Below are 26120 nucleotides of genomic sequence, written 5' to 3'. Positions count from 1 at the left end.
GTTTACTCAGCAATGCATCCCATGGGGTACCCAAATAAGGCTCCCAAGTAAGCATGTCTAGGATTGCAGCATGAAAACAAGAGGGAGAGGAGAGGGCTTGGCATACATTTGGGGCTGGCATGATGAGCCACTGACCGAGCAGGGAAGGGCCTGTTTTCTGGCCACTATTCTTGGCTAGAACTGTGGGACGGTGGAGGGCGGAAATATCCATAACTAGCAAATAATTGTTTTTTAAATGCAATAATGCATTGAAAATTGACTTTGGGCCCCACACATCAGGTCATGGTTGGTTCCAGTTCCCCAGAATATTTGAGTTATGCACCTCTGTCCTAACACTGAGGAACATAGGAAGCTGCCATATACTGAGTCAGACCATTGGTCCATCTAGCTCAGTATTGTCTACACAGACTGGCAGCAGCTTCTCCAAGGTTGCAGGCAGGAGTCTCGCTCAGCCCTATCTTGGAGATGCTGCCAGGGAGGGAACTTGGAACCTAGATGCTCTTCCCAGAGTGGCTCCATCCCCTGAGGGGGATATCTTACAGTACTGCTCACACTTCTACTCTCCCATACATATGCAACCAGGGTGGACCCTGCTTAGCTAAGGGGACAAGCCATGCTTGCTACCACAAGACCAGCTCTCCTCTTAAGGCATACCCCATACTGTTACACAACAAATAAGAAGAGCTCTACTTGGACAGGGTAAGGGTTCATGGAGTCTAGTATCAATTTTCGACAAGATGCCCCTCATAGGGTAGGAAGATCTCTCCCACCGTTACCTGAGCAACAGGTACTCAGCAGTATGATGCATCAGAGCCTGAACGTTCCATTTTGCTTTCATGGTTCCAAATTCCTTTTTATGAATTTGTCTAACTCAAGGGGAAGGAAATAGCTCAGTAGAAAAGCACCTGCTTTGCATGTACAAGGTCCCTGACATCTCCAGGTAGGGCTGGGAAAGACCCAAGTCTGAAACTTAGGAAAGCTGCTGCCAGTCAGTGATGACAATACTAAGCTAGATGGACCAATGACCTGACACAGTAGAAAGCAGCTTCTAGTGTGGCATCTCAAGGCAGTAAATTCCATGAATTAGGTGTTGTCTGAAGAAGGGTTTTCCAGCTTGTCCTGAATTTACTCTCATCCTTGCCCAGCTTCATCGGGTGACCCAGAGTATTTTGAAAGAAGACACATTTCTCCATCCATGTTCCCTACCACATGGGGAGAGAGAGGAGAGCTGGTCTTGCAGCAGCAAGCACAGATTGCCCCCTTTGCTAAGCAGGGCCTACCCTGAAATGCATTTTGATGGGTGACCACAGGTGAGTGCTGTCTGCTGCAAGATAGCCAGTGTGGTGTAGTGCCAGTGTTTTGGACCAAAAATGGGGAGACTATTCATCCATGAAACTCACTGGGTGACTCTGGGCCAGTCACTTCTCTCTCAGCCTAACCTACCTCACAGGTTTTGAATGAATGAATGAATGAATGAATGAATAAATAATTTTTTTAAAAAAAATTCCCTGCAGGAGATGGGACCACATCTCACTGAAAGGAGCATCTGCTTTCATGTAGAAGGTTCCAGGTGCACTCCCTGGCAGCATTTCCAGGTAGGGCTGGGAGAGATCCCTGCCTGAAACCGTGGAGAGCCGCTGCCAGTCAGTGTAGACCAGGGCTGCTCAACTTCGGCCCTCCTGCAGATGCTGGCCTACAACTCCCATAATGCCTGGCTAATGGCCACTGTGGCCAGGGATCATGGGAGTTGTAGTCCAAAAACATTGGGGGAGGAAGGGTAAAGTTGAGCAGGCCTGTAGACAATCCCGAGCTAGATGGACTAAAGGTCAGTCTTGGTATAAGACAGCTTCCTACATTCGTGCCTACAGGGATGATGCTGAACATCTTGCTGAGGAACTCAAGACCACCTAAACAGTGTTCACCCTTAGGGCCAAGCTAGACGTGACACTGGCCCTCCAGCTGTGGTTGAACCACAACTCCCATCTCTCCCCCCCCCCCAATAAATTGAGCTGCAGCCAGTCAGTGTAGACCAGTGGTTCCCAATTCCCCAAAAATTGTAGCTGGGGATGATGGGAGTTGTAGTCCATAACATTTGGGAATCCCTGTTAGAGGGAACGCTGTCCTCCAGCACCGTGGTCAGCAACCCCAGCATCCAGAGGATGGCCCCATCAGTATTCCCTCTAACTGGGAATCCCAGAGGTTTTTGACTACAATTCCCATCATCCCCAGCCAAAGACCATTGCAGCAGGGAATGCTGGGAGTTGTAGTCAATATCTGGCATTTCCTGTTAGAGGGAAGGCTGTCCCCAGCCCACAAACTGCTGGAGATCCGCCCCAGACCTCCCTGAAGCCCACTAGCACTAGAGGCCACACACCCCGGGGACGCCTCGTGGAGGAGGCTCCTCGTTAGCCCCAGCACAGGCTTGGAAAGAGAGCGCATGCGCACTCCAGGGGACCGCAGGGCCCTTTCCAAATCCAGAGGCGGCCTCCGTCACCAGCCCCCGGATGATGGTGGAGGGACCCAGGAGTCAGGCTGGCTGGCACGGGCGGGGGAACGAATACCAGAGTGTACGTACTAAATGCACGCGCGCAGAAACAGAAGCGCCACACCAAGCCGTTACCTCCCCGTCGTTCTCGCCGGCTTCACCGGGCCCCGCAGCAGCAGCAACACCCCCCGCCGGGCTCATAGCAACACCTCCGCCATCGCCACCCCTCACTTCCGGGTCCCGGCCCGCGCCGGAAGGGGCGCAGCACGCTACGCCGTCGCCCCGAGGCGTCACACCGGCCGAGGTAGGCTGGAACGTAGAGATAGGAGAAGGGGGAGAGATAGAGTGACGCACGCGGCCCGAACCTCCGGGAGCTTTTGGGCGTTTCATCTCTGACTCTGATTCTCTGCGGAAGGAGGAAGTCAGACGCCAGCGCGGCAGAGCAATTGAGAAGGGTGAATAGGAGAGGGACGCTGGCTGGCCAGGGTGAACAGGAGGAGACCCTCAGGGCGAGGGCGCTCTTTGTTTGTATTTATCGTCTTATTTATTTATTTAATACACTTGTATCCCACTTTTCCTCCAAGGAGCCCAAAGCGGTGTGTGCATGGTGATGGCTATCCTCACAACTACCCAGTGAGGTAGGACAGACTGAGAGAGAGAGAGAGAGAGAGAGAGAGAGAGAGAGAGAGAGAGAAGTGACTGGCTCAGAGCCACCCAGTGAGTTTCATGGCTGAGCGCCAGGGACTGAACTTGGGTGCTTCTGTCCCCTCTAACGGGGATTTCCCAGATGTGGTTGACTACTACTTCCAGAATCCCTGAGCAAAAACCCTTGCAGCTGGGGATTCTGGGAGTTGTAGTCATCCACATCTGGAAATCCCTGTTCATTCATTCATTCATTCATTCATTGATCATACTGCCTGACTCCTAAGGCTCTAAACTGTTTACAAAAACAAAAGTGTTAGAGGGAACACAGCTTGGGTTGCCCGGTCCCACACTGGCTCCCAGGTGATATGTTTAACCTGTTCAAGACTGTGTGAGCGAGCCTTATGTAGGTTTGTGTACGTTCATTGTTTTACATTTATAGTTCAAGGAGCCCACAGTGGTCTATGTGGTTATGCTTGTCCTCACAACAACCCTGTGAGAGCTTAGGTTGAGAGAGAAGTATCACCCAGTGAGGTTCGTGGCTGAATGGAAATTTGAACTCGGGACTCCTGTTCGTAGTCCAACACTCTAAGCATTACAGCCAGAGGTGCAACTAGGTAATTTTGGACTCTGGACCTAAAGGTCTTTGGAGTCCACCCCCCCCCCCTGCAAGTTAAGTATCATTTTTAACATGTAAGTTCTTGAGGGCACAAACAGCAACTGAATCCACAAGAATGTGAGAATATAAAACAGGTAAATTTATGCAAATATGCATTAACAGAAACATTTCAACACACAACTTAACATATTCCCATCCCACATATTTCTTTCCCCTCTCTGTCTCTAAAGCAGAGGTCACACTCGGCCACCACTTGGCGTGGTACAGAGACCACACCACCCAGGGCAGACCAAAGAGGATTTGGGTAGGCCCTGGACACATTGAAACATTTTCAATTTTATGGTCCCACCAATTCTTGGCTACAGCTAGCTTGTATTTTTTGCAGATGTTCCAGTGTATCATCCCTGCTACCTTGTCATGCCTTTGTTTGTAGTCAGTCTGTGCGATCTTTTTACAACAGCTGGTTAGGTGGTCCACTGTTTCCTCTGCTTCTTTACAAAGGCGGCACTTGCTGTTTGTTCTTGATTTTTCTACTATGTTATTCAAGGGTTATTCAAGGGTTGTGTTATTCAAGTGTTATTCTTTTACATTTTATATCCCGCTCTTCCTCCAAGGAGCCCAGAGCAAGGAGTCCCCTACGAACAGGAGTCCCCAGTACTCATCACAACAACCCTGTGAAGTAGGTTAGGCACTTCAAAGTAGATGAAGTAGCTTATATTATTATTACTATATAATAATTAATAATTAATAATAAAATTAAGAATGTTATAAAATGTGGATTTGGGGACTTTGCTACCTTGCCCAGCTTCCCCCCGCCCCGCCCCTTTCTTTTTCTTTCTTGTTTGCTTTTTTGCTTTGCCACTCAGCCTGTTGAATAATTGTGGTCAAGTCAATAGCCTGCTGGTCACAACTTTGTGTCTTTTGCTTGGTTCTAGTAAAGGTGTTGCCAGGCAGTGGCTTTGGGATTTTTGTCTAATGGACCCACAGAGTTGATGTCATCCTTGTGTGAGAGGATCGTGATAGTGATCTTTGATATAAAAACTGGGGTGTTACAAGCAGGTTCCCGGTATTCAGTCTGTGAAATGTTGCAGGCTATGGAGCAGGGGCTTAGTTAGCATAACGTCCTTATATGTTGACTAACAGGAAATGAAGTTTGTTGACCTGACTTCAGCTATGCAGGAGATGTGCTGAAGTGTCACTGAGGGGTAGCAGAAGAACAGGGGTGTCATGTTTGGAGACATGGCAGGAAAAACAGAGAGAGGTCATCCTGTCAACCTCTTGTCCAGGAAGTGTGGAAATGCAGCTGAATACACAGATCCTGGGCAGATATCATTTGAGTGACAGGATCATACCTATAAGGGTACGCAGGACACTTGCTCTGAATAGGAACTGTCATCAGCAGAGTGTTTTTACACAAGTTTTAAACGATGCCACCAAAGTACCTTTTCTATAGTACTTTCTTTCCAGAATTTCTCCGGGTACTTTCCCCCTATAATTTCTTCATTTGCTTCTTCATTTCATCACCTTCCCCTGCTAACTGGACAAAGAGGCACCTTTTAACGTGGTGATTCTTGTTATTTAGCAGGGAGAGAGTAACTGGCCCTATCCACCCCCAGCACAGTACCTCCAGTGACTGTTGCTGGTGTCTATCTTATGTTTCTTTTAGATTGTGAGCCCTTTGGGGACAGGGATCTATCTTATTTATTTATTATTTCTCTGTGTAAATTGCCCTGAGCCATTTTTGGAAGGGCGGTATAGAAATTGAATAAATAATAAATAAATGATAATATATGCATGTGAATAGATCTCTCTCTCTCTCTCTCTCTCTCTCTCTCTCTCTCTTAGATACATATATAGCCTGTTTTGCATTATAAATAGCAAAGTGGCTTACAAAATAATTGTACTATAAACAATTGTTAAGAAACCATAAGTAAGTAAACTGTGGTGTTAAGTCGATTTCTACTCCTAGTGCCCACAGAGCCCTTTGGGTTTTTTTGGTAGTATACAGGAGGGGTTTACCAAAACCATACAATAACATGAATATTAAAACCTCAACAATAATACAGAATAAAGCAGTAGCAGCAAGTAAGACAGACACAGTCCTAAATCAGATTCCAGTGGGATGCAATGCCCAGGAATGCTCTTACTCCTGGACTTTGGGGCCAAAATCCAGGGTCTCCATACCCCCAGGGGGGCCCCAAATCCTCTTTAGATAGTCTTGGTTGGTGTGGTTGCTGCGGCTGGGCTGCACGGCACTGGGTGGACGAGTGTGATTACGACCTGTGCCATGTGCTTTAGAGACAGAGCGGGGAGTGGGGAAAGAAAAAGTTGGGTTGGGAATATGTTAAGTTGCCTGGCAAAGTGTTTCTGCTAATGGATATTTGCATAAATATACCCCACGTGTTAAAAATACTGTGTTTCTAACTGTGTGTGTGTAGGGGAATGATGCTTAATTTGCAGTGGTGTGGGGGCCTCCAGAGGCCTTCGGGTCTAGGCTCCAAAATTACCTACGTATGTGCACTTCTGGCAATGCCTTCTGAAACAAGACGGTCTCAACCCTTTGTCTGAAGACAATAAGGAAGGGATTCCTTTCTTATTGTTCTTTTTGACCTCCTGTGGGTCATGATATCTGAGCCTGACCTTTCCTCATCCAAGACAAAACCTGAGGACTCTGATGGAGAACATGTATGTATGTATTTATAATATGTATACCCGCCCCTCCAGAAAACTATTGCTCGGGGCGGCTCCCAACAATAAAATAGATACAGTTTTATATAAAACAAGCAATAAAATTAACCAAATTAAGCAAACAAGTTAGAAGTCAGGTTAAAAACCACAATCAGTATTACATTTCAAATTTAAAAGTTAAAAAATAGAGAATTATAAAAACTAAAGAACAGGGTGCGAAGTCCTTTCATTCATTCCAGGATCCAGGAGATTCTGTCTTCTTGAACATCTGCTTGGACCTGAGGACTCCCCCTTGCCTTCTTCCTCCAGTTCAGAAGATAAGTGAGCTTCTTATCATTTATCACATGAGCTTCACCACTTCTCCAGCTCCGGCCCAGGCAGCATAAGGAGGCATGGGCATTAGGTTTTCTAGCACACCCGAGCAGAATAGGTGGCCAATGCAAAGAAGCCAATCTCCTGCAAACTTTTGTGTTCTGCATTTAAAAACAACAACAACCCATTTAGCAATATCAGTACTTCCTTATACAAACTGTGGCTGGCTCTCTCTAGTTTTATGGGTGGTCCTATTCTCAGCGATCCCACAGAGACTTTTCTGTCTGCCAGGGGCCTGGGTTTCATTCTAGCTCCAGAGATCTGTCATGATGAATTAACCTGCCAGCAGGCAGTGAGAAACTGCAAGATGCTTTTTGGAGCAGGGTGATTATATTGTAAACCTTTACCTTGTAAACACCTGCTGGAATCAAAGACAGGGATTTCTCCATGCACCATTGTGTATCTATATTAAATACAGGCTCTAATCCAGGGATCAGCAACCTACAGCATGTGTGCCAAAAGTGGTATGCAAAATTATTTTGAGTGGCGCTCACACTGGCTCCTAAGAGGAGACTGTGCCATGGAATCTAGCAGGAGCCAGTTCTTCTGTGCTAAAATCATCTCCCCCGCCCCACACCCAGAAACAGACACTGGAATTTCTCCCCATCTGTATCCAGGGATGGACATTATTAATAGGAGTTTCCCAAAAATTCTTCTTGTTTAGGAACACCTAAACTGGTAAGTTGGTGTGATCTGCATTTTAATAGGGATGTGCAGAAAATTTGACCGAATCTATTAGAATTTGAATTGCTCTTTGGCTCGAATCTGCTTGCACAGAATGGGATTCATTCAAATCGATTCGAATTCACCTGTTTTCTAATGTTTCCTGATCTTTAGGCTAGGAAGCTTCCATGAAAAGCTGCCCACACCCTACAACTTGGTAGGAGAGCTGGTCTTGTGGGATCAAGCATAACTTGTCCCCTTAACTAAGCAGGGTCTGTCCTGGTTGCATATAAAAGGGAGACTAGAAGTGTGAGCACTAGAAGATATTCCCCTTAGGGGATGGAGCGGCTCTGGGAAGAGCAGAAGGTTCCAGGTTCCTTCCCTGGCAGCATCTCCAAGATAGGGCTGAGAGAGACACCTGCCTGCAACCTTGGAGAAGCCGCTGCCAGTCTGTGAAGACAATACTGAGCTAGATAGACCAGTGGTCTGACTCAGTATATGGCAGCTTCCTATGTTGTGGTAAAAGTAAAGTATTGCCGTCGAGTCAATGTGGACTCCTGGTGACCACAGAGCCATGTGGTTTTCTTTGAGCATGAATTGTCTCCTTTTGCTAAGCAGGGTCTGCCCTGGTTTTCATTTGGATGGGTGACTATGTGTGAGCTCTGTCTGCTGTAGGATATTTCCCTTAGGAGAGGGGGCCTACTAGCTCAGTGACAGAGCATCTGCTTGCATGGAGAAGGTCCGAGGTTCAATCTGAGACAGCATCTCCAAGTAGAGATAGGGAGGGTCTCCTGCCTGAAACCTTGGCGAGCCCCTGCCAGTCATTGTAGACAATCCTGAGCTAGATGAACCAATGGCCTGACTCAGTCTGAAGCAGCTTCCTATGGACACCCAGAAGCTTGTCTAGCACTGTATATCTCTGTGGCTGAAAAAATTACGAGGTGATCCTATGCAAACTACTGTACACTGGCTGTGTGTGTGTATGTGTGGTGGGGAATGGCAGTGACACATTTGCACCACTCTGGGGCAGTAACAACCCTTAACAGAGCTGTATGCATGGCTCTGGTTAGTGCTGAGTCATGCTAGCTGGATCCAAGAGTGCCACTGGGAATAAAGCACTACCTGGAGCGTCAGGACAGGTGAGGAATCCCCAGGTCTGGTTTGATGGGCAGAGTGATTATTATAATGTGAAGCCAAATAGGTGATGCACCAGGTATGTATCCAAAGGGCACATATCTCTGTGTTAAAAGTGGGGGGCACGTTCATGGGCAGGGGTATTGTGGTGCCCGAGGCCAGGTATCAAATGCGGCCTTGTCCCCATGATCCCGGTGGGGTCCACCCTTGCAAGCTTTGGAAGTGGCATGGGGTCAGGGGAGTGGCGAGGTTTGCCCGCGGCCTCCTCTTCTCTCCTTATGCTCCTGGAAAGCTTTGCAAGGAGGCTAGGGTTGCCACATTCTGGCATTCCAAATCCGGGTGCCTAGTTTGCATATTATGTAAATGGGCTTGAAAATAATTCTTGAGCAGAATCGTGACTATGGGTTTCGCTCCATAACGCCACTTCTACAAGGGCTAGAGCTTAGCTTTTTTTTTTTTTTTAAATGAAAGCTGAAATCCGGGTGGATCTGAGTGGGCTAAGCAATCTGGGTGAGATGCTTAAAATCCGGGTGAAACCCGGAATTCCAGGGGGCATGGCAACTTTAGGAGAAGCTCTCCCTTGCAAAGTTTGCACGGGTCACAAGCAGTGTTACCTGTAACAGAGATTCCCAGATGTTGTGGACTACAACTCCCAGCATCCCCAGCTGCAATGACCTTTGGCTGGGGATGCTGGGAGTTGGGAGTTGTAGTCAACAACACTCAGAATTCTCTGTTACCGGGATCACTGGTCAGAACTGTCCTAAAGAGCTGCTCCTAAATCCACTGCATATATTCCTGCCAACATAGGGAAGCGCTTCATGTATCTGATGAAGTAGAGTCCAGGGGTGGGCAAACCTGACCCTCCAGCTGTTGCTGAACTACAACTCCCATCATCCCCAGCCCCAATGGGGCTGGGGATGATGGAGTTGCGGTTCAGCAACAGCTGGAGAGCCAGGTTTGCCTATTCTGATCTCGACCACAAAACTTATGCTACAATAAATATATCAGTCTTTAAACTGCCACAGGACTCTTGGAGGTTTATACAGAGTCTTATTGTCTTATCAGCCAAATTACAATTGATTCTGTCTGTTGGAATTCTGGTGCCTCTGTTGGAGTTCTCATGTGTCAGAAGTTGTTTGATCATACTGAGGGCTAATCCACATTGGCCCCAAACTGGTTCTGTTGGCTTCTGATGCCTGTGCTCTTCAATAAGAATGTTCAGGAGGGGCATCAGAGTATGTAAAAGCTTGAAGTGGTTTCTCTGATGAACGTTTGTTTCATTCTGGCTTTGCAGATTGCTGGAAAAGTTGTTGAGTGTGTGTGTGTGTGCCCAGCAATTAGATTTTACTAGTGCAGCTGGATATTGCTTTGGAATTAGCTTCATCGCTTTTAAAATTCTTTTTGGCCTGGAATTCCTGCTTTGGGTGGGGTCCTCTTTCCCCCTGAATGGTTCCCAGCTTAGGGGCATCAAACTCAGCTGTGTTGGTCGCCTAGCTCCTACCCAGCAGATAACCATAATCTTGTACCAAAAACTCAGCCAGTTCTCCACCAAATGACTTCATTCGTCGGCAGATATTTTTTTATCACAACCTTGCCTATAAATCTCGCCTGCTTTTCTTCTCCAAAGGACAAACTCCCAGCAAAGTCCACCTTGAACTTCTCACTAGTCAGAGAAGGAAGAACAAAACTGTCCTATTTTTATTGGCATACAGCTCAGCCCTAAATATGCTGATTTGGAATTAGTTTGCACTGAGTCCCTAGTAGGAAAAACTTATTTATTTATGTATCCTAGTTCTATACTGCCTGATATAGACATCTCTAGGCAGTGCACAAAGTTAAAACACAGCGAATGTAAAACAACATAAAACAGTTAAAATTCACAAAACAAGTTAAAAACCATCTCAAAAGATAAACACATATTAACATTTTTAAAATTTCAGTTAAAAGTCTGGTAAAATAGGTATGTCTTGCAGTGCTTCCTAAAAACAAGCAGGGGAAGAGATGCTCTTATTTCAAGAGGGAGCATATTCCAGAGCCCTGGGGCAGCCACAGAGAAGGCCCGGCCCCGGGTCGCCACCAAACAAGCTGGCAGCAGCCATAACTGGACCTCTACATTTGATCTTAATTGGCCACAGGTTTCATGACAGAGAAGGCGCTCTCTTAAGTACCCTGGACCCAAGCTGTTAAGGGCTTTAAAGGTAATAATAATGTTGTATTTCATTTGGAAACATATAAACACTTAAAGGGTATTCATATGCACAGCCTAACCCAGGCTCCTCAGCCCAATCTGGGTTAGGTTGCATGTGTGGGATCCGTGTGGATGCTGGTCGGCCTGACCCAGCTCTTTACCTTGGCCTTTATTCGAGGTTAAGGGTGTGAGTGTGCCCTTAACCCTGGCACCAGGGTTGTGTGTGTGCTAGGACTGCTTGATCCATCTTGCTCAGTATTGTCTACACAGACTGGCAGTGGCTTCTCCAAGGTTGCAGGCAGGGGTCTCTCTCAGCCCTATCTTGGAGATGCTGCCAGGGAGGGAACTTGGAACCTAGATACTCTTCCCAGAGCGGCTCCATCCCCTGAGGGGAATATCTTACAGGGCTCACACTTCTACTCTCCCATTCATAAGCAACCAGGGCGGACCCTGCGGACCAGGGCGGACCCTAAGGAGACAAGTCATGCTTGCTACCACAAGACCAGCTCTTCTACCTCTTAACTCCAAGCAACTATGCTTTAAACATTTTTAACATGCTGAATCTTTGCGCGTTCACCTAAGCTGGAGGGTGGAGTCAGTGTTCCGTGTAACAGGGATTACCAGATGTTGTTGACTACAACTCTCATCAGCGTCTCCTGTAATTGCTTTGTCTGAGGATTATGGGAGCTGTATAAAGTAAAGTGTGCCGTCTAGTCGATTTTGACTCCTGGCGCCCACAGAGCCCTGTGGTTTTCTTCGGTGGAATACAGGAGGGGTTTATCATTGCCATCTCCTGTGCAGTTTGAGATCATGCTTTTCACCATCTTCCTATATCACTGCTGCCTGATATGGGTGTTTCCCATCATCTGGGAAACAACAGCAGGGATTCGAACTGGTAACCTTCTGCTGGTTAGCCAAGCATTTCCCCACTGCACCACTTTAAGTGGTGCATGGTAGTTGTATAGGGCTGCCATATTCTGGCTTTCCAAATCCGGGTGCCTAAATTGCATATTATGTAAATTGGCTTGAAAATAATTTCGGAGCAGAATAGAGCCTGCACCTTTTGCTCCAGAGCTCTGCTTCTACAAGGGCTAGAACTTAGCTTTTTATTTATTTATTTATTTATTTTTAATGAAATCTGAAATCTGGGTGGGCTAAGCAAGCTGGGTGAGATGCTTAAAATGTGGGTGAAACCCAGAATTACGGGGGGCATGGCAACTCCAGACCTGTAGTCAAGAACATCTAGGAATCTCTGTTGCAGGGAACACTGTCTTGCATTAGCAAATGTGAATTGTCCCCTTTGCTAAGCAGGATTTGCTTGGCTTTGTAGCCATTTGGATGGCTACATGGGGGAACTGTCTGCTGTAAGCTATTCCCTTTGCAGGGACTCTCAACCTTGGGTCCCCAGATGTTATTGGACTTCAACTCCCATAATTCCCAACCCAAGTCCTCTGAGGCAGGGGATTATGGGAGCAGAAGTCCAATAACATCTGGAGACCCTACGTTGAGAACCCCTGCTTTAGAGGATGGGGCCATAGCTTAGTGGCAGAGCATCTGAATTGCCTGCAGAAGGTCCCAGGTTCAATCCCTGGCAGCATCTCCAGGTAGGGCTGGGAAAGACTCCTGCCTGAAACCTTGGAGAGCCCCTGTCAGTCCTGAGCTAGATGGACCAATGACTTGATTCTATACTGCTTCCTGTGGTCCTATCAACAATAAATCATACCCCCATATTTCACATGCAATAAAAAATGCAGCACATTCCTACACACAAACAGGTCTTCAGTTTTGAAAGGCATATCTGTAAATAAATTATTGTTGTAGAAGTTGGACTGATCCCAGCTCTGCAGTTTTTTTTCCAGGTCCACAAACTTTTTGTGTTCGGTTAGAGCCTTTTGCATCTTTTTGGTTGCTTTTTGTCTTCGTTCACAAACAGTTTATTTTTCTAGCAAACCTCACAAATAATTCAAGAGATTTGCCATACTGCTTTGGGAATTGATGCTTCGGGTATGTAATCTCATGGGCATTACCAGATCAGCTTTGCCTTAACGTTGGCTTTCTCCCACTCAGCTTAATCTCTTCGAAAGAGGTTATGTGATGGGGGTCTCCCCACACCCCCAGAACATACTGTAGAAGATGGGAAAATGTGTTGGGATCTTGATAAGGCTGTATCCAAACAGGCCCCACCACTCTATTCTTGTTACACCTCTGCTTACCCACAAACTGTGGACCAGATAGTCATATCGACGGGGCGACAGAAGTGACTTATCTTTGTCTTGTGCCTTGGCACAGGCCAGAATTCAAAAATAACAGCTTGAAGATAACTGTCTTGAAGATATTTTATTTGTGGAGGAAACTTCATTGAATATAGTGGGATGTACTTCTCATTAAACACGCATAGGATTGTGCAGCACCAGTGTTCCCTCTAACAGAGAATCCCAGAAGTTGTTGACTACAACTCCCATAATCCCCAGCCAAAGGCCATTGCAGCTGGGGACTCTGGGAGTTGTAGTGAGCAACATCTGGGAAACTCTGTTAGAGGGAACACTGTGTAGCACGTTAACCAATCTGGTGGACCACTGTGTGAAACAGGATGCTGGACTAGATAGGCCTTGGGCCTGATCCAACAGGGTTGTTCTTATGTTTTTAGGATTTTCATTTTTTTTACAAGAAAGAGTTGGAGTTATTGGATTATTGGATGGCAAGCACCAACTTGGTGAATGTTTATAATTGATAAAGATGGCTTGTTAGGCCAGCCCATCAAGAGCTGAAAATTGTATTAAGTGAAGGTTCAACCAGCTTAGTTGATCTTTACTTTTATGATGATGATTCATATCTTTTTTTAGTTCTGCTACTAGGATTGTGTGCCTTATGGGCAGTCTGCATTGCTTATATATGAAGAATCCACTTTAAAACATTAACATATCTTTCTGCTAAACCATCTGGAATGAGGACGTGCACTGATCTGACTAAGCACATTTCCAATATTTTGATATGGAGAAGAATGGAGTCTTCTTAACACTATTAGGAAGGAATTTGTCCTCATGACTGAACAATGTTTTACAAGCCAAAGCCTGGGGCAGCCAAGGTAATTGTGGGCAAATGCATACACAGGAACCAGTAATTTAGACATGCCTTGACATTGGGTTTTGAAAGCATTGCACCTTTGTTCCAAAACACGTGTGTTTCTTATGGAAAATGTGTCTGTCTTTCTGCCTGTCTATCCAGAACAGGTCCAGAAGAAGGCAACCCAGATGCTGAGAAGTCTGAAACAAATTCAGGCTCGACATTAGGCAGAATTTGCTAACTGTAAAGCCTGTTCAATAGTGGGACAGTCTGCTTCATGCAGCGTTGGGCTTTCCTTTGCTGGAGAGCCATCCCTCAGAGATGTTGTTGCAGTTTCCTGTACTGAGCAGGGGATTGGACAAGAAGGACCTCTAAGCTCTAACATGCGATGATGGTCTGTCCGTCTTTTTGGATGTACTCCATAGATCTGATCGTTCTTGCTTCCTTTGTCAGTTCCATTCTGTAATTCTTGAGTTGTGCAATATGGGATTGACAGTGATCGGGGAGGCTGTCCTTCCTGGAAGTTGGTCTCCCATTACTGATCTTCAGGTTAAAGCATCCTGCACATGCCTCTGAAGCTGCCAGAGCTGTAAACAGTGCCCAAGGGCTGTATATTGCCACTTAACCCGTGAACATAAGGATACTGAGCCCTCCTGGATCAGGCCCAAGGCCATTTTGGAAGGGAGGTATAAAAATCAAATCAAATAAATAAATAAATAATAGGAACATAGGAAACTGCCATATACTGAGTCAGACCATTGGTCCATCTAGCTCAGTATTGTCTTCACAGACTGGCAGCGGCTTCTCCATGGTTGCAGGCAGGAATCTCTCTCAGCCCTATCTTGGAGATGCTGCCAGGGAGGGAACCTGGAACTTAGATGCTCTTCCCAGAGCGGCTTCATCCCCTGAGAGGAATATCTTGCAGTGTTCACACTTCTAGTCTCCCATTCATATGCAACCAGGGCAGACCCTGCTTAGCTATGGGGACAAGTCATGCTTGCTACCACAAGACCAGCTCTCCTCCTCCATAGAAATATGAAGCCCAAAGAATTTCTTGTGGGCTTCTGACTTCACTGGGTTCGTTTAGGAACACAGGAAGCTGCCATATACGGAGTCAGACCCTTGGTCCGTGTAGCTCAGTATTGCCTACTCTGACTGGCAGCAGCTCTTCAAGGTTCCAGGCAGGAGCCTCTCCCATCCCTTCCTGGCGATCCTGCCAAGGATTGAACCTGGGACCTTTTTGCTTGCAAGCAGATGCTCTGCCACTTAGCTGTGGCTGTTTAGAGACTGCAAGGCTTCATATCCGCCCCACAGAATGGCCTTTCCATGCTTCTCTGCCTGTATTACATATGCATGTTTTGCATATAGAATATTCCAGGTTCAGTTGTGGCATCTCCAGGTAGGACTGGGGAAGATTCTCTCCTGGAAGTCCTGAAGAGCTCTTGCCTTTCAGAACAGACCCGTCATCCAGCTAGGTCAGTACTGTCTGGCAGACAGACCTAGATGGATCAGTGGGCCCACCCACAACGAACTTCTAATGTCTTGTCTACTGATAACTCCTTGGAAAAATGGTTTCCTTTTAAAACTTTTATTTTAAAAGCTAAAGCTTTCACAGTTGTAGTAGATATTGTGTTCAGGCTGCCTTCTAGATTGGTCTTGTGCTAGTTAAAGTTGGGCAAAGAGGCACCTTTTTAACGTGGTGATTCTCTTTATAGAGCAGGGGGAGAGTAACTGGCCCTCTCCACCCCCAGCACAGCATCCCTCCAGTAACTGTTGCTGGTGTCTGTCTTGTGTTTCTTTTAGATTGTGAGCCCTTTGGGGACAAGGATCCATCTTATTCTTTTCTCTTTTCTTTTCTCTTTTCTTTCCCCTTCCTTCCCTCCCTCCCTCCCTCCCCCTCTCTCTATCTCTCTGTAAACCGCTTGAAAACTTTTGTTGAAAAGCGGTATATAAATATTTGTTGTGGTTGTGGTGGTAGCGAGCATGAATTGTCCCCTTTGCTAAGCAGGGTCTGCTCTGGTTTGCATTTGAATGGGAGACTACATGTGAGCACTGTAAGATATTCCCCTCAGAATATCTGAGGGGAATACGATCTGGGGAGAGTATGTACGTGCTTGAATGCAGAAGCTTCTAACTTCCTTCCCTGGCATCTCCAAGATACGGCTGAGAGAGACTCCTCCTTGCAACTTTGGATAAGCCACTGCCAGTCTGTGTAGACCAGTGGTTCCCAACCTGGGTTTCTCCAGATGTTGTTAAACTACAGCTCCCATCATCCCTGGCTACAGTTTATTATGGCTGGGATGCTGGGAGTTGTAGTTCAGCAACATCTGGAGGAACCCAGGTTGAGAACCACTGGTGTAGATGAGGGATTCTCAACATTGGGTCCCCAGATGTTAGTGGACTTCAACTCCCATAATCCCCAGCCCCAGCGGCCTTTGGTTGTGGGTTATGGGAGTTGGTCCAATAACATCTGGGGACCCAACGCTGAGAATCCCTGGTGTAGACAATACTGAGCTAGATGGACCAATGGTCTAACTCATTATAAGTCAGCTTTCTATGTTCCTATGACTCTTTCCCCTGTGTTTGGAAAATATAATCTAGCGGTAATCAAAGCACACGGGTCCCTTGGAACTCCAAGAGTTGTTTCATTTGGGTTAGTCCTGATGAAGGTACTTACTAGCTTGTGGCTTTCCCCTCCTAATGGACCAACATGCTTACTTATGAATTTTTTGGAAGCTGGACTACATAACTAGCTGCCAGCTAGTTATGTGTAGAAATTGCCCTATGCACCCCAACATATCCCTAAATATATTGTAATTGTGAGTGGATAACATAAGCTGTTTGGGGAGCAAATATGGCTGAAAAGGAGAATATACTACAGACCCATACGTAGTCTTCACCTCTTCACATTTCTTGTCTGTGAAATAATGGTGCATCTTGGATGCATTTTTGGAAACCTAGCTTCTTGAGGGCAAGATTGGGCAATGTGGTATTCAGAAAGGGTGTGCCCCTATCTCCTTGGAACACATCTGCTTCTGCCCCCTTCCCCTCCCAAGTATCTGGTTACAGCATGGAGTGGCTGGAATGAGGAGATACAATTTTGATGATGGAGACAGAAGCTGGGGGTGGATCCCACCCCATTGCTACTTTGCCTAGGCTCATGATTGGGACAGACCTATAGAACAGAAGGCAGAGGGGAGACGTTCAGCCTCTTGCAACCTTGGAACTTTGGGTCACATACAGTGTTTCCTCTAACAGAAAATCCCAGATGTTCTTGACTGCAACTCCCAGCATCCTCAGCCAAAGCCCACTGCAGCTCGGGATTCTGGGAGCTGTAGTCAACAACATCTGGGATGCCTTCTTACAGGGAATACTGGTCACATAATTAATTTGTACAGCAGGAGTAGACTAAATCCACATAAGAGTTCTTTGTGTATGTTCCGTGTGTATGTTCCGTGTGTTCCATGTTCCATGGGAACTGCCTGTGTCGGTGTCCCTGTGGTGACTCAGCAGCAAACCCGGCTAAGAGGCTGGGTTCTTAAAGGAGGTGAAGGGAACAAGCAGTCCCTTAACCTTGTGTACTTGCCCGCCTGTCAGTGCCGGTTGCTTTCATCCAGTGCCGAAACACCGACGAGCACCTGCCCATCGCTGGGGGGATTCCCACAGTGCACTGAGTGTGCTGCGCATTGTGGGATTCTCGGAGGCCAGGACAACAAGTCCCAGCCTCGGAGTGGTCCATGCTGCCCGGAGCAGGGCTGATCGTGTGGGAGTGTGGAGCATCCTCCCACCAAGCTTGCAAGGATTGTCTGGGGGGAAAGGCAAGGTTTGGGAAGTGTTCTCCCTGCCTGTCCGCCCGGGAGGTTGTGTGAATGGCCCCAGCCTGGAGAAGGGAAGACAATGGGATGATTGGCCAGCACTCTTAAGTTACCTGAAGGGCTGTTGCATAGAATTGGGCAAAGATGTGTTCTCTGCTGCCCCAGGGGCAGGATTAGATCTTCTGGGCTTGAGGGCTGGGAAAGACCCCTTTCTGAAACAGTGGTAGGTCAGGGCAGAGAGCATGGAGTTAGATGGGTCAAGGGGCTGACTTGATATAAGGCATCATCATAAGAAAGGTAAAGTGTGCCGTCGAGTGGGTCGACTCCTGGAGACTTTACACATAAGGCTTCTACCCTGAATTTATATATATTTATTTATTCATTCATTCATTCATTCATTTTATATATTTTTATACTGCCCAAAACTTACATCTCTGAGCAGTTTACAATAAGATAAAAACAAAAGTAAAACATTAGTTAAAAACAAAAACAAGAAATTTAAAACACAACAATTTAAAATTTTTAAAACAATATTCTAAAACAACATTAAAAACAATTCTCCTTCAGAAGAGAGTGTGTGCGTTCACACACCAGCCAAACTTAGCCCGAAGTCCTTTCGAGATCCTTGGACCCACTCCACACACAAGTCGGGCTTTGTCTTGTGAATTCTAGCTTATCTCAAGGAATTTCCAGGTTTTTACAGTGCTGGTTTTAAGTGACTTTTTCTGCAAAAGGCAGAGCAAATAGGGAGAGGCACTGATGTAGAAACATTAGCATGATAAGAAGGATACTCTCTTTAGAAATGCAGATGTTGCTCTTTAGTTCGTTCTCTCTCTCTCTCTCTCTCTCTCTCTCTCTCTCTCTCTCTCTCTCTCTCTCAATGTGAACTTGCATCAAAACAAAACCCAAGAGCAGAGGGGAGGGGCTGCTTCCCTCAATGCCATGAGTGTAATTCTAAGTGGCTTTGCTCAACATTTACCCCACAGCATGAAGCCATGTGCAAATAACTCCCTGGCGACTACAGAGCCCTGTGGTTGTCTTTTGGTAGAATACAGGAGCGGTTTCCCATTGTCTCCTCCCACGCAGTATGAGATGATGCCTTTCAGCATCTTCCTATATCGCTGCTGCCTGATATAGGTGTTTCCCGTAGTCTTGGAAACATACCAGCGGGGATTCGAACCGGCACCCTCTGGCTTGTTAGTCAAGTCATTTCCCCACTGCGCCATTAGGTGGCTGTCTTCATAATACTGTATTGTAAACTACTGGAGAAATGTTGCTCAGAGAGGGAGCAAAACCAAACGTGAGTGACACTCCAAAGGCTAAGAGGCAATAAGCCATTTGAACAAATACAAAACTACGTTTTCTTTCTAGCTCTTCTGCATCTTCCAACAACACACCACTGACTCCCCATAGCCACTGGTTCTTCTTCTCGCTGCTGCTGCTGCTTCACCTATTTTTCCAGAGGCCTTCAAACCAGAAAGACGAGTTATGGAAGAGACTGGGTCAAGAAAGAAATACAAAAGGTGGCATAATTACTCTGCTAAGTACAGCCTCTCCCTGTAGCATGAAAATGCCATGGTTAGACAAAGGTGAGTTAATTCAGAAAGAGGTGTTTTGTGGGTTTTTTTTAGTTCACTTGGAACTTCAGACACAAACCCACAGGAAGTTAATAAAGTTACTGCACAGGTATAAATGACGGGAGGGAATCCAGTTCTTCAAAGTGGTTACTGTGTGAGAAGTATTGTTCTAGCAGCTTCTTATGGCTAAGAAACATTTGTACGGTAGTCAACCCCGTATTTAGTAAGTGCTTTCCTAACATCTAGAGTCTTTGTGGCTTATTTTGGGGCTTGTAAACAGATACGCTTGTAAGACTCCGGCTTTCTTAGCAAGGGTCACGGCTAGAGATGCCCCATGATTAAATATTAATGTTGTTTGTTTATTTTATTCTTTCATAATGCATCTCAAGGCGGTTTACAAAAGGTAAAATACAATAGAATTCCACAAAAGTTACATTTAACACCTTAAATTTCAAATATTTGTTGTTGTTGTTGTTTATTGTTTGTGAAAATCAATTAAACATTAAAACCATAAAATGCCAAGAAACAATGAAAAAGAAACAAACACAAGAAAGCTGAGAAACCTGGAGCCTCTAGGAGGTAAATGCCTAAGTAAATAAAGAATACTTTATGACCAGCTCCCCATTTGTGGCATGCTTGTAGTCAGAACTTTATACCAGGCCATAAGAGCAGGAGAGAGGGCATGCACATACTTCTTGCCTGTGGGCTCCCCAGAGGCATCTGGTGGGCCACTGTGTGAAACAGAGGCTGGACTAGATGGGCTTCCTTGGGCCTGATCCAGCAGGGCTGCTCTTATGTCTTCATGTCTCTCAGGTTCCTTGTGGACATGCACGCATTCCATAGCATGCCTCTGTTTTCACTGGTGACATGCCAGAGTGAATGCCTCTGTAACAATCTGGCATGGAATCTTTGGCTGCTGTTGGAAGGTCCAACAGGACTGGTTAGCAAGCACTCAAGGAACTGTCTGGAAGATTCTGGAATCTGGAGGAACAATCTTCACTCCTCCTCGGAAGCAGAAACAGCTGGCCAGAACACAGGCCTGCAGCTGGTGGGTCAGGCCCAATCCAGCTGCCCCACCAACTTTCTCTTGTTTGTTTGGTGGTGGTTTTTTGTTTTTTGTTTTTTAAAGGAGGCAAAGAGACATGCATGGAGGAGAAAAACTGTGATGGAAAGAGAACTAAGGCTGGAGACAAACTGCAGCAGATAGCTTTGTCAGAGAGCTGAAGACGGGTTGAAAAGAGGACCAGGCCCTATGATGTGTACGCTCCTCTTGTAGCTGGTTCCGCTGCCAAATCCTGGGCACGCATGTCCCAAGAGAATTCAATATATAGATTGCTTTATTTGTGTGTTAATAGTTTTAACATTTTAAATTTTAATTGTTGAAAAGTTTTAATCTTTTTAATTGGTTTTTATTGTTTTGTTGTAAACCGCCCAGAGAATTTGCGTTTTGGGCGGTATAAAAATGTGTAAAATAAATAAATATTATATGGGATGCCTTGAGAGTTGTCAGACTTTGTCAGGGGGCATACAAATGTTGTCAGGGGGCAAATGTTGTCAGGGGGCTTTGTCAGGGGGCATACAAATGTTCTAAAGAAATAACCCATAAGTGCAGTACAAGACCTCTTCTGTGGAGATCTTGGAGAAAACCTTTGGTCAATTTCACCTTGTGCCTTGACATTGTACCTGCATTTGCTGCAGAGGTGATGCACTGTCAGTTACAACTTGGGGCAATTCTAAGGGTAACAGAATCAGGTACATTACTTTGCAATTAAAAGTAAAGTGTGCTGTGGAGTCGGTGTTGACTCCTGGCGACCACAGAGCCATGTGGTTGTCTTTGGTAGAATACAGGAGGGGTTTCTCATTGCCTCCTCCTACGCAGCGTGAGATGATGCCTTTCAGCACCTTCCTATATCGCTGCTGCCCAATATAGGTGTTTCCCATCATCTGGGAAACATACCAGCAGGGATTTGAATCAGCAACCATGGCTTGCTAGTCAAATCATTTCCCCACTGTGCCACTAGGTGGTTCCAGTACTATGCAATTACTGTAGCCATAAGCAAATTTTCAAGTTTTATACTACTTGGTGTGACCCCTTCTTGGCTGGGCAAAGTCATTTTGTGTAGATTACACTTATAGGAAAGCTCAAGGAATTAAATATGTCATAGCATTTTTTATTAATGTGCTTGCAAAAGGGAAGTAAAAGAACCATTTGAAATGTGCAGGATTTCAACTTCAAGTAATGTTCAATTTATTGGATAATTATATATCAAGAATTTGACTCTGAATCTGAGAAAGATCTTTTGCTTCTCTTGGGCATGATGTTTGTGAAGTATGGATTAGTGAGAGTTAAACAGAAGTAGAGAACAGTAACAATTAAAATATGATCATTATTTTCAGCATTTCTGATTTTTAAAATGGGGGAAAAAATTAAACTTTCACCAAGTGTACTTTGCTGTAAAAAGTAGTGTATTCAGCCAATTTCAGAGGAAGGATTCTGTAAGTAAAATTCTGTTGGTTATCAGGAAGTATGACTTTATTTCACACAAACAAATACATTTTCCAAAATCTCTAATAGATATTCACTGGCAAAAAAACATCTTCTACTATAAGGCCATATTTTTACAAAACCTTTAAATATTATAGATAGTTTCTGAAATGTGCAAATTACGTCAGTAACAGAATCAGAATTTTTGGAGGTTAGTGTTACCAGGGAGCAGAGTCGGATGCAGCTACTTTCTGAAGTGTTTCCTTTGGTTGCATCTTCTGATAGTCTCTGGGTTGCTGAAAGGAGTTGCTGCCACTTGGTTGAATGTGGCATTTGGGTAGTGTGCTTTTTATGAAGAAAAAGATCCTGCTGGATCTAGCAGATAAACAAGGCTGGCCTCGATTCCCAGAAAAGCGTCCTCCAAGTTGGACGCTTAAAACCAGCCACACCTTCATTATCAGCCTGCATACATAACCTACAGTTGGCAACACACACACACACACACACACACACACTCCTGCCCATAGAGAGTGGCTTAAGATAAGCTTGGCCCAGGACGCTTTCCCGATTACACGCTGTTCAGCAGTAAAATGCTTCGGCTGGGCAAGATCGTTTTGAAAATGTAAATAGCTCGTGCAACCCTCCTACAACTGGAAAATACAGCTTTTTTGTTGTTGTTGAGACGCACTTGCAACATTATAAGACTAAAATGCAAGGACAAAATCTGAAAGAAGGCATCAGAAAGGTGAACGGCACCTTGTTGACAACACAGGGAGTGTGATGTCGAAACACAGGCAGTGGACAGTAGTGACACTGTTGTAGTGTGTAATCTGGAAAGCGCCCAGGTTTCCTAATCAGTTGAGAAGTAACAAACTGGTACTTTCGGATGCTAGAGGAAGTGTATTCCATCCTAATACCTAGGAACATAGAATAGGAACATAGGAAGCTGCTTTATACTGAGTTGGACCATTGGTCCATCTAGCTCAATATTCGCTGCATCAGGACTGATGCAACAACCCTCCTGAAGATGTTAGATTACAATTCCCATCATCCCTCACTGTTGGTCACTGTACCTAGGAATGATGGGAATTGTAGTCCAACAGCAGGTGGAGGGCCAAAGGTTTGCAGGCCTGGTCTACTATGACTGAGCGATGGCCCATGTTCCAACTTCAGTTAAAATCACTGGCCTGGCTCAGTTAAAAATCTGCATTTAATGACATTCAAATCTACATTTAACTCGGATTATCAACATCTGCGTGATTGTGTGAATCCATGCCAAGGTGGTTTATGGCCTAAGATTTCTGGCTTGGCATAGGTTCACACAATGACACTAATGTTATTATACTATTAGCAGCAGCAGCAATGTTGGTAACCCACATTAAACCTAGATCTGAATGATTGTGTGAACCAGGCCACTGAATCCTAGTGTGTAATCGCATGTACATTTACTTAGACATAAATCCCACTGTGTGCAATGGAGTTTATTCCCAGCCTATTTATTCATTGGACTGCTGCCCAAAAAGAGTTAGGGAGGTCAGAGGAATCCCTTGACAAGGCCTCGTTTCCAAGGGTCCACTTCATTTATGACATTTTTACAGCACTGAGATTGCTGGGTAGAGTGACTGCTCAGCCTTGTGAATATGACTGTTCTTATTGGTTTGTCTCGACTGGTTGCCATCTGGCGACGTTCAGTGAGCTCCAGTTCTTGTTTAAGAAGAGAAGTAAAAAATAATAATAATCTACCTCGCCCTTTGTTTTCTTATGGACTATGCTATCTTCTATCTATATATTTCTCTATGGTGTACCTGTTGCTAATCCCATGTGTGGCAGCTCTCGTGAGAGTTTGCAAGTGAGTTGCCAAGAGGGGGAGAGGAAAGCGGACAGGCTTTCGGGCGAGGCAGGAAACAAAATGGTGGCAGGTGGGTGGGGGACAGCGACAGTGGGTGGGGAAGAAGATGTCAGCGGTGGGCAGGGAAAGAAAATGGCGGCAGTTGGGGAACTGGAGGTGCAGATGCTCTGCACCTGGCCGAGCTAGGATTGAATAATGTTGGACCATCAGTAAGCATGGGAGGGTCCATAGCTGCGTGGTAGAGTATCTGCTTTTTATACAGAAGGTCCCAGGTTCAATCCCCAGCATTTACAAGGAAAGACCCCTATCTGAAGTCCTGGATTGCTGATGCTCATCGGTGTAGTCAATACTGACGTATATTCCTATGTGCTCCTATGACCTAGGTCAGAGGTTCTCAACCTTGAGTCCCCAGATGTCGTTGGGCTACAGTTCCCACCATCCCCAGCCACATTGGCTAAAGGCGTTCAGCCATTGTGGCTGGGGATTATGGGAGTTGGTGTATTTGGTGTAGTCCACCAAAATCTGAGGGCTCAGGGTTGGGAACCCCTGACCTAGATGGACCGATGCTCTGGCTCAGAATAAGGCCGATTTGTTTGTTTCTTCAGAATGATCCCCTTTATTGGATTCTCTCAGATCTTTAAAAGGTGTCTTGGACATTAACTGCATAACTGGCTTCTCTGGAAGTGACTCGAGCTCTATGTGGGCTTCTAATGCCTTTGAGTCACATTTTAATGGGCAAATATAAGGGCTTCCTTGGAGTAATTATGTGGCATCCTCAAACAGCCGTTCGAATACAGCTGAAGACCAAACTGTACGTTCTGAGAGAAGTGGTTTGTAGGGCAAGGTGAGGCAATGGGCTCAGGCAGCGGACTATAGGGGTGCTGCTGCCCCCCTGCTTTTGAAACAAAGCGGTGAAGAAGAGGAAGGGGGTGCACAGTGTTTAACATCTTGCCTCAGGTGCACAGAGGTCTTGACCTGCCGCTGTGTGTCTGTGTCTGTGTGAACTAGCTTCACCTAGAGGTTAAATCCCCTCAATCCCTTCTCCCTGTGCAATTTTCTCAACCTGAATCATCTCTGAATTTTCCTCCACAGAAGGGAGTGATTTTCTAGACTGGAAAAAGGCCCACCCCACAGCATTCCCCAATCAAATTAGCAGCCCACCCCTATAGCTGCATGTTTCATTCTTATTATTTTTAAAGTCGGAATATGAATTACAGCTTTCCTGATGTAATGACGTTTGCCCCTGAAGCACAGTACAAAATGGTTCTAAATGTTGAGTTGAAACCGTGACCTGGGAATACTGTGCAAATCAACTAAGGATCTATGCAGCTTGCAATATCTTTGCCTGGGGTTGTCTTCATAGGAACATAGGAAGCTGCCATATACTGAGTCAGACCATTGGTCTATCTAGCTCAGTATTGTCTTCACAGACTGGCAGCGGCTTCTCCCAAGTTGCAGGCAGGAGTCTCTCTCCCAGCCCTATCTTGTTGGAGATGCTGCCAGGGAGGGAACTGGGAACCTTCAGCTCTTCCCAGAGCGGCTCCATCCCCTGAGGGGGAATCTCTTCCCGTGCTCACACTTCTAGTCTCCCTTTCGTATGCAACCAGGGCAGACCCTGCTTAGCTAAGGGGACAAGACATGCTTGCTACCACAAGACCAGCTCTCCTCTCTAGTCTTCCTCTTACTTCTAATTCCAGTTTTGCTCCCACCGGCTGACACTTGCCTGGTGGTAGGCAAGTGTCTTTGCAAGATATGTGTCTTTGCAAGATATGGAATATGGCTCTTCCTGTAGGACCCTGTTGTGAGCTTAGTGCAGCCTGCGTGCAAGTCCACAATCCCACCCTGGTGGTTTACTGACCTTTTGGGATACGGCAGTCTGCGAATAAGTGTTGCTGCATGTCTGTGCCTCTGGTTGACATCCGATTCTTCAACCTCATCCGACCATCTCTGCAAGAAGCAGGGACAGGTTGCCAAAGTGGCTGTGAATCTTCAAGGGTCTTGGTACTGAAATTCCAAATTATGGACTCAAGAAGCGGCTTGTGTTGCTATCTGGTTCAGTAACCTGTTTCTCACAGTGGCCCATCAGGTGTCTTTGGGAAGTCCACAAGCAGGGGATGATTAAAGGCCTGCCCCTTCTCCGGCTGTTGCTCCGCTGCAACAAGGATTCGTAGGCATCCTGTCCCTGAGCTTAAAAGTACCCTGCAGCCACCCAGACAGCCATTGTTTGATCCATCCTCCATGAATTTATCTCAGTCCCTTTTAAAGCCATCCAAGCTAGTGGCCATCACCACATCCCATGGCAGAGAACTGCATATATTTAAATATATGCTGTGTGAAAAAGTGCTTCCTTCTGTTGCTCGTGAATTTCTGAGCAATCGGTTTTACATAAGAACATTCCTGCTGGATCAGGCCCAAGGTCCATCTAGTCCAGCATCCTGTTTCCCACAGTGGCCCATCAGATGCCTCTGGGGAGCCCACAGGCAAGAGATATGTGCATGCCCTCTCTCCTGCTGTTGCTCCCCTGCAACTGGTATTGAGAG

The 26120-nt window shown here is 45.9% G+C and overlaps 2 protein-coding genes across 20 annotated transcripts in view; one reads left to right on the top strand and one right to left on the bottom strand.

Annotated features, from left to right (window-relative positions):
* ENTPD4 (ectonucleoside triphosphate diphosphohydrolase 4) overlaps window positions 1-2775 on the bottom strand; it is a 33678-nt gene extending 30903 nt beyond the window's left edge. For 6 of the 7 annotated variants that reach the window (XR_008311014.1, XM_053269444.1, XM_053269445.1 and 3 more), the window contains exon 1: window positions 2621-2775. The gene's annotated coding sequence lies outside the window, so the exon portion shown is untranslated. Of the gene's footprint in view, window positions 1-2575 lie in introns of all 7 variants that reach the window. The other variant, XM_053269442.1, reaches the window with a different exon arrangement.
* The window catches only part of SLC25A37 (solute carrier family 25 member 37), a 69040-nt gene continuing 43767 nt past the window's right edge, over window positions 848-26120 (top strand). The window contains exons 1-3 of one of the 13 annotated variants that reach the window (XM_053269452.1): window positions 881-940; window positions 4361-4425; window positions 19041-19258. The gene's annotated coding sequence lies outside the window, so the exon portion shown is untranslated. Of the gene's footprint in view, window positions 941-2420; window positions 2790-2820; window positions 3014-3076; window positions 3124-3457; window positions 3534-4360; window positions 4426-18942; window positions 18970-19040; window positions 19259-20375; window positions 20739-26120 lie in introns of those variants that run through there. The other 12 variants (XR_008311015.1, XM_053269449.1, XM_053269455.1 and 9 more) reach the window with 12 other exon arrangements.

This window comes from Hemicordylus capensis, chromosome 8 (assembly GCF_027244095.1).
Source record: "Hemicordylus capensis ecotype Gifberg chromosome 8, rHemCap1.1.pri, whole genome shotgun sequence".
NCBI classification, from domain to species: domain Eukaryota; kingdom Metazoa; phylum Chordata; class Lepidosauria; order Squamata; family Cordylidae; genus Hemicordylus; species Hemicordylus capensis.
This window is presented reverse-complemented; position numbering and strand designations above follow the sequence as displayed.